Source organism: Esox lucius, chromosome 1 (assembly GCF_011004845.1).
Source record: "Esox lucius isolate fEsoLuc1 chromosome 1, fEsoLuc1.pri, whole genome shotgun sequence".
NCBI lineage: Eukaryota > Metazoa > Chordata > Actinopteri > Esociformes > Esocidae > Esox > Esox lucius.
Window position 1 is genome coordinate 14695791 of NC_047569.1, and position 7118 is coordinate 14702908.

The following is a 7118-nucleotide window of genomic DNA, read 5'->3' on the forward strand; positions in this document are numbered from 1 at the left end:
AAGTTAAAGATGTCGGTAAAGACCTCGGCCAGCTGCCCAGCACATGCTCTGAACACATGCCTGGGCATGCCATCGGGACCAGCAGCCTTGCGTACATTCACCCTGCTCAGTGCAGACAACACTTCTACAGTGGATAGTCTAGGGGGTGTGACTGGGGGGAGTTCAGCTTTAATGGCTGGTTCTTTGTTGTCACTGTGGACGCATGCTTAGAACCTGTTTAACTCATCAGTGAAGGAGACATCACTGGCTGTGGGGGTAGGGTTCTTTGGCCAGTAGTCAGTGATGGCTTGGATGCCCTGCCACATGCGTCAGGGTTTGCAGTTGTTGTGGAAGTGTTCCTCGATCCACAGTTTGTGGTCATTTTGATGCCCCTTTTCAGATTGGCCCTGGATAAGCTGTAGGCCTACGCATTGCCAGATCTAAGCAGTTGTCGGACCTCTCTGTTCATCCACCGCTTCTGGTTGGGAAAGATCTTTATTAGTTTATAGGTGGTGAAATTTTTGTTGCAGATGTTGATGTAATCCAGAACAGAGGAAGCATATGTTTCAATGTCTGTATGGGAATCAAGGGTGGCTTTAGTGGCAAACAACAGTCTGAATGTTGAAACTGGTGCTGTAGAAGTGAGTCTGAACCTTCTGGCCATACTTTGACTGTCCCACTGATGGTTTCACATGTTTAATGAGGGGTAAATACTTGCGGAGTAGAAATAGTGAAACATTGTCAGATTGCCCCGGGTGGGGGAGGGGAATAGCTTTGTAACACCCTCTGGGTGTTCTGTCTGCTGTTTGCTAATGGCAGCCTGCAGTTCTTTCATTGCTAGCTTAGCATTAGCATCCAGGGTTATGCAGACTACCATGACAACAATAGATGTAAACTCCAAATGCAAGTAAAAAGGCCTACATCTAATCATCAGGTATTCCAGATTAGTTGAGCTCCTGGTTAAGTTAGTGTTTGGTTTACATAAATGCACAGTCCACCACCTCTAGTCTTACTGGAATCAATTTCAATCCGATCCACTCTGAAACATCTCGGCCATCCAGCTCAATTGCGTTGTCAGTTATGTTGTTGTCAAGCCACATTTCCATGAAATTCATGACGCTGCAATCAATATACATTTTTGTGAGATGATTCTCTGTCGTATTTCATCCATCTTATTCGCCAGTGACCGTACGTTAGCAAGGAAATAGCAAATATTACATAATTTGTTTACAATAACAAATATAAAATATTTTAATAACCCCTCACTGACATTAAGGGGATTTCATATAGACATTTAAAGGTTTAAAATAAACTTCATAAGCAAAACAATTTGCGTTGGCCGGGAATCGAACCCGGGTCAACTGCTTGGAAGGCAGCTATGCTCACCACTATACCACCAACGCTTAGTTCTGAACGCTATATGCCACCATTATTCTGCATCACAACCCTGAATGCGCCATCGTTTTTTGGTTTTATTAAATCCATTTATTAAATGGAAGGTGCTAGGAATATCAGAATAGATGTTTTCCTTTGCATATGCAGCAATACGTATTCCCACCCGTGTAGCCTTATGTGAAGCTAGCTCATTTAACAACATGTGGAGGTAGCTCGGGTGAGTAGTACACCCTTCTGATCTCTCAACATTGGTAAAACTAATTTCTATGAACATAAAAACACGAAATAACATTTGGATTGCATCTTTTTTAAATCAACTCGTTGTGCCGCTGACGTATGGCTCGTTGGTCTAGGGGTATGATTCTCGCTTAGGGTGCGAGAGGTCCCGGGTTCAAATCCCGGACGAGCCCGTTCTTTATTGTCGCTTAGTGTGGAAGTAAGCCAATATTATGTCGTGTAGTATAAAGCATGCGTTCGGATGTCAGGGAGCAATACGTGTATCCACATCTTCAAAATCTGGTTCGTAATCATTTTATGAAATATTTACCGTGTCTTACGTGACAAATCTGCGGGGTTTCGCTGCGGAAACGTCATATCTAAATAGTAGCCTAGACAAAATGCTTGACCCCGACGTGATTTGAACACGCAACCTTCTGATCTGGAGTCAGACGCGCTACCGTTGCGCCACGAGGTCCTAAAAGTGTTTGCACCAATGTCTCTACTAAAAATATATTGGTGCACATGGAACACAAATATGTTCATATTGATATTTTGTCCTTTGCATGTTACAAAACACAGCTATTTATTATGTTATCCAAGGATTGGCGTTTTTTTAAATGTATGGTTCAGAATAAGAGAATAATGCGCATGTACCCTGAAGTGCAGTAGTTGAGTCTCACTTTCGGGTGTTTGACTTGAGCTTAATCCTATAAATGCTGCTTGAAAACGGGTTGCATTTCCAGTGATGCCAGATTCCTGAAGCTCTTGGTCATTGTAGATAAGCAGAGTTGCAGTGATACAATTGGTACGTTGAGACCGAGTTGAATAACGGCGTTAGTTAAACAACTAGGTTGTTTGACAGTGTTCAATCTATACATAATAAATGCAAGGAAACACACTGTAGTAGTGATTCATAAACTGGTATATGGACGCATGTTATTGTGGCTCGTTGGTCTAGGGGTATGATTCTCGCTTTGGGTGCGAGAGGTCCCGGGTTCAAATCCCGGACGAGCCCAGTTTTTGCTTTCTCTTTCCTATGCAAATTCTACGTGAAACAAAATTTTTAATATTTCATCAATAGTTTCAATTGAGATATCTTGACTGAATTATACGTTGATTTGATAGAATGTGTAAAATCCGTTTATAATAATCTGGGTAGAGGTTTGCAATGTCCGTGAATTGTTCGTTCATCCAACAAAACAGACAATTAAATGTTCTTCGATTACGGTCGAAAGAGAAACCAATACAAAAGGTGTGGCCAGTACGGGTATCGAACCCGCGACCTTCGCGTTATTAGCACGACGCTCTAACCAACTGAGCTAACCGGCCATGCATACACAGACTGTATAGTGCTTAGAAGTCGATTAAAATGTCTATTACATATATTTAATGTTTATTGGTCAGACCCTTTTGCCATCTATTTGATAAGGGAACACCATTTAAGCTACATTAGAATGATGTCCTTTGATTAACAAGATTTCTTCTCTAAGGCTCCTCCCGTCTTCAGGAATCTTGCCTTGCATCTTTTCACCACCTGCACAGCTCTAAAACTGTCCCGCTGCACTTGGGCGGTGCCGGAAACAACGCCGTTTCGCAGCCTCTACGTAGCTCTGCTCCTGCCCGTCCATCCTTTCTGTTCTCTGGAAGTCCCACTGGAATCCACAGGTGACGAAGAAATGGCAAAGTGCTTTAGCGTCACTCAATCAGAGTAGTCTCCCACCCAACGCGGGAGGCGATGTCGGGCACGCGCTGGAGAACCAGAATGTGACAGCTGTGGAGGGTGTCCAATACATAACCAAACAGCAGGCTGACCTCCGCAGTGGAATGGCTAAGAGGATGAGAGGAAAATAAAAGAAGACAGAATGGTTAGAAAGCTAATTAGTTATTTTAACGTAAAGACACCTCATTTAAACTTAGTAATTTTAACATAAAGACTCCTCATTTTAACAAAATGGTTCATGTACTCAAAATAATAGGTTAATTATGATGAAGGGGATGTGGAAGCTAGACTTCATGTGTTTGATCATCGCCCTCATATGTTCTCTAATAGAGAAGTTTGGCCTGCCTATCACACTCTAGTACTCTCTGTAATAACCATTGCTGCTTCATCAAGTTCTCCAACATGACCACTAATTTATTTCAACCCCTGTTCCAACCTGGGAACAGAATAAGCACAGAACTATTCTAAATTCAAAACGTTAGAAATTAGTTTTCACTGTATGTTTTTCATACTTGCGGGTGGTTGATAACCTATTCTTTGCATGCACTCCTTGAAGAAAATAAAATAAAATAGTTACGTGGCCAGTTTTGCCACAGAGGTAAAGGAACCACCTCAAAGTAAAGGTCAGATTAACAATACGTAGGCTGTTTTTCCAGACTCCCTACCTCATTTGGTTTGATTAAGAGGTGTCAGAAAAAAACCTCTTAGAACTTCGGTGTTGGAAACCTTTCGCCAATGGATTGAATGAGCCTGCTTCCTGAGTAGTTTTGTTTTTGTAGCAATTATTGACGCTATTTGTGTTTAGTTAATTGCACAATCAAGCTAGCAGCATGAAATCTCCATGTAGTAATTTCTCGAAAGAATTACATTAAAATGGGAGCCCAGAAATCAGTTTCATTTGTTAGTAACATTAATGTACATATATAGGGATAGTGCAGTGTTGAAATTATTCTTTCAAATTGAAATGTCAAAAGGTCTAATAATGAAATGTCCAGGCAAATGCAAGCTGTTATCTTGGTCACATTGATCTTGTGTGTTAAATAATTGAATTACTTTTGGTACCAGAAAGTACACACACCAGTAACCTATATGTCTAACAACCCATACCAACCCATACCACCTGTTCCTGCTGAATCTTTTAAGAAAAGATCCCTCTGAAGCCATCCAACACTCACACAAACCCCAGAAAATGCTGACCAAACCTACAGTTAGTGCTCTCAAAGTAACACACTCCCTAACGCACACACCAATACACACAGTAAACGCTGTTAGCTGTTTTGAGATAAGTGAGTAAGCGAAGGGCTATTTACAACAGCGTCTAAAATAGAAAGCAAATGGCCGGATGAGAACGAGTTGGCTGCTCTGGCAGTCCAAGGCACTACTTCTACTAAAGCACTTAGGGCTTGAGATTGAGACAGAAATACACACCTTTCCTACACTTGACTTTCCTATACACTTAGTAGGTTGTATTTAGACCTCCCTTAGGCAAGATCTTAACATGTTCCACAGGTGTGGCTGTATGCACTGAATACATTCAATGTAGTGGTTGCGGATCATCTTTCCTAATCCAGACTATAGTTCTGCGGGGATCTCCAAATATGTGGAAGCCTGTGCATGATTCTCCACATAGATTTTTTTAGGCTTCTTCCAGCCCCACACATGCTTCTCTCGATCATTGGGCAAGCTCTTAGAATCACACTCCAGACAAAAGGCTGTTCTGGAACAGCACCTTACGAAATGCAGTGACACTATCACAGCACTGGAGGTCAGAGTTTCCTCACTCAAGCTGCAGTTGCAGGTGTTACTGTAGTCTTAGGTACTCTAGGCTTAGGTAAAGTCATCAATGCACTGGATAACATGGGCTATTATTCTTGCTGTTCTAATCTGTGGTTTAAAGAAATCCCAAAGGGGGCCGGGGCAGTGACTTGGACAGTTTCATGAGGGATTTTCTCGCTGATGTATTGAGACTGTGTCAGATTCTTTCTCCCCATTCATATCTCCTTACTAAGTAATTTGTTAAGACAGGATACCTTTATAACTGTCAACATGAGGAGGACAGGGCTTACCGTCACCATGTGGTTTATAAAAGGCTCAACTAAGAGAGGCAAAGTCATAGCCAATCTGAAAGCACTGTTCTCTGATTTTATTCTTAAAAGAAACCCACCTAAACAATGATTCCTACTCTAGAGTTGCTACCAATGAAAGGTTAAGATAGAATTAAGGTTAAGTATTACAGTCCTAGGGACAAAGTTAGGTTAAGGAAAAGCTCATGTTTTCAGACTTGCAACCACTGGAGTCATGGTCAGGGGTGTTTCTGCCCCCAACACTCTTCAGAAACAGACAGTATATTTAACTCGAAACACACTCACCCATAGCAGTCAGTCTGAACCATAATGTAACATAATGACAAGGATTTATGCACACCATCCCTGCATGTTCCCCACAGACGAGTCTTTTATGTCTGTGAGTCATCTCCCTCTGACTGGAGACCTTGGGCAGTCGTTCCATCCACTGTAGCAATTTCACCTCATGTCAGCTGGTGTGCTCATATACCTAAAGTGAATAGCTATTCGCTTGCTAGCACACATATGTATATCCAGTTGTAAAAAAGCTAACTCTGAGAATGCATTCTTAAAACTGTTAAATTAATAGTTGCAACTTGTTGTACCAGATAACCAACAATAACTAGACACAGTGGGTGGTGCATTCCACAATGGTAATTGCAATTTATAGAATGCAGAAAGCTGTATCACTGAAGAATTACAGCAGACTAATGCAGTGTTTTCTCAGCTGATCAGCCCTGCCTTGCGGAAGTTCAGAGAGCAGATACACAAGTTTGATATGTTACAATGAATATGTATCTTTTTTCCAGTTTTATAGCTTGGCTATGTTGTGATCAATGTGAACAATAATGATCTAGCAAACAAGTTACATGCACGCATTCTCACATGCTAAAAAAACGACGAATTAGCTGAAAGGACTGAAAGTATAGTCTGTTGTTTACTCAAAAGCTCCATATACATTCACAACGTAACCCATCTGAAAACATATTACTACTTTGAGCACTTTCACTACTGAATGAAGTGTTCACCTAGATGGTTTCTGTAAATGTAATCCTCCAAATATTCAGTTAAGAAATTGCTATTGACTATGTTTAAAGTTAGATTCAAAATGATTTATAGCACAATTATGCAGTTTTGTAAATCCTTTGCTCCAGGGTGATGTTTCTACGAGGTCCAGGCATGTCATTAATCGGATGGCTTTTCTTAAGCTAGTGAAGGAATTGTATCATACAGTCCTTCACGATAACCAACTAATCGGATGCATTTACAGGTAGTTTATCATCAACGTTATCATTCGTAAACTTAATTTATTAATAGTAATGGTGAGTTATCGGACTAGTCTGAGAAATTAAAAAGAAGGATGACCTAACATTGGTCTAATATTTTAAATATTCTATCACTGAGACAAGGTTCTAACTGGTAATACAGCAGGTAGAATTAATACTAGATGTTGGTATATGTAAGCAACCAGGCACTAGGGGGTGTGGTATATGGTTAATATACCACAGCTAACAGCTGTTCTTAGACACAACGCATTGCAAAGTGCCTGGACACAGTGCTTAGCCATGGAATACTGCCAGTATATAACAAACCCCCCGAGATGCTTCTTGCGCTTATAAACAGCGGTTACCAACGCAGTTAATTAGTACAGTAAAATGACGTATAATGTCTCATATATCAGCCAATCAGCATTCAGGGTAGGCAGGTTCATATCCTTTGATTACCAGTAATTGATTCAGATA

At 40.9% G+C, this 7118-nt stretch overlaps 5 non-coding genes across 5 annotated transcripts; 2 read left to right on the forward strand and 3 right to left on the reverse strand.

Moving 5' to 3' along the window:
• Nucleotides 1-1310: 1310 nt before the first annotated feature.
• trnag-ucc lies at nt 1311-1382 on the reverse strand. Its single transcript has one exon. It is a non-coding gene; the product is annotated as a tRNA-Gly (tRNA).
• Nucleotides 1383-1712: 330 nt separating this feature from the next.
• trnap-cgg lies at nt 1713-1784 on the forward strand. The gene has a single exon. It is a non-coding gene; the product is annotated as a tRNA-Pro (tRNA).
• Nucleotides 1785-1996: 212 nt separating this feature from the next.
• On the reverse strand, nt 1997-2068 carry trnaw-cca. The gene has a single exon. It is a non-coding gene; the product is annotated as a tRNA-Trp (tRNA).
• Nucleotides 2069-2536: 468 nt separating this feature from the next.
• Nucleotides 2537-2608, forward strand: trnap-ugg. The gene has a single exon. It is a non-coding gene; the product is annotated as a tRNA-Pro (tRNA).
• A 240-nt stretch (nt 2609-2848) lies between these two features.
• On the reverse strand, nt 2849-2922 carry trnai-aau. Its single transcript has one exon. It is a non-coding gene; the product is annotated as a tRNA-Ile (tRNA).
• Between the last annotated feature and the right edge of the window lie 4196 nt (nt 2923-7118).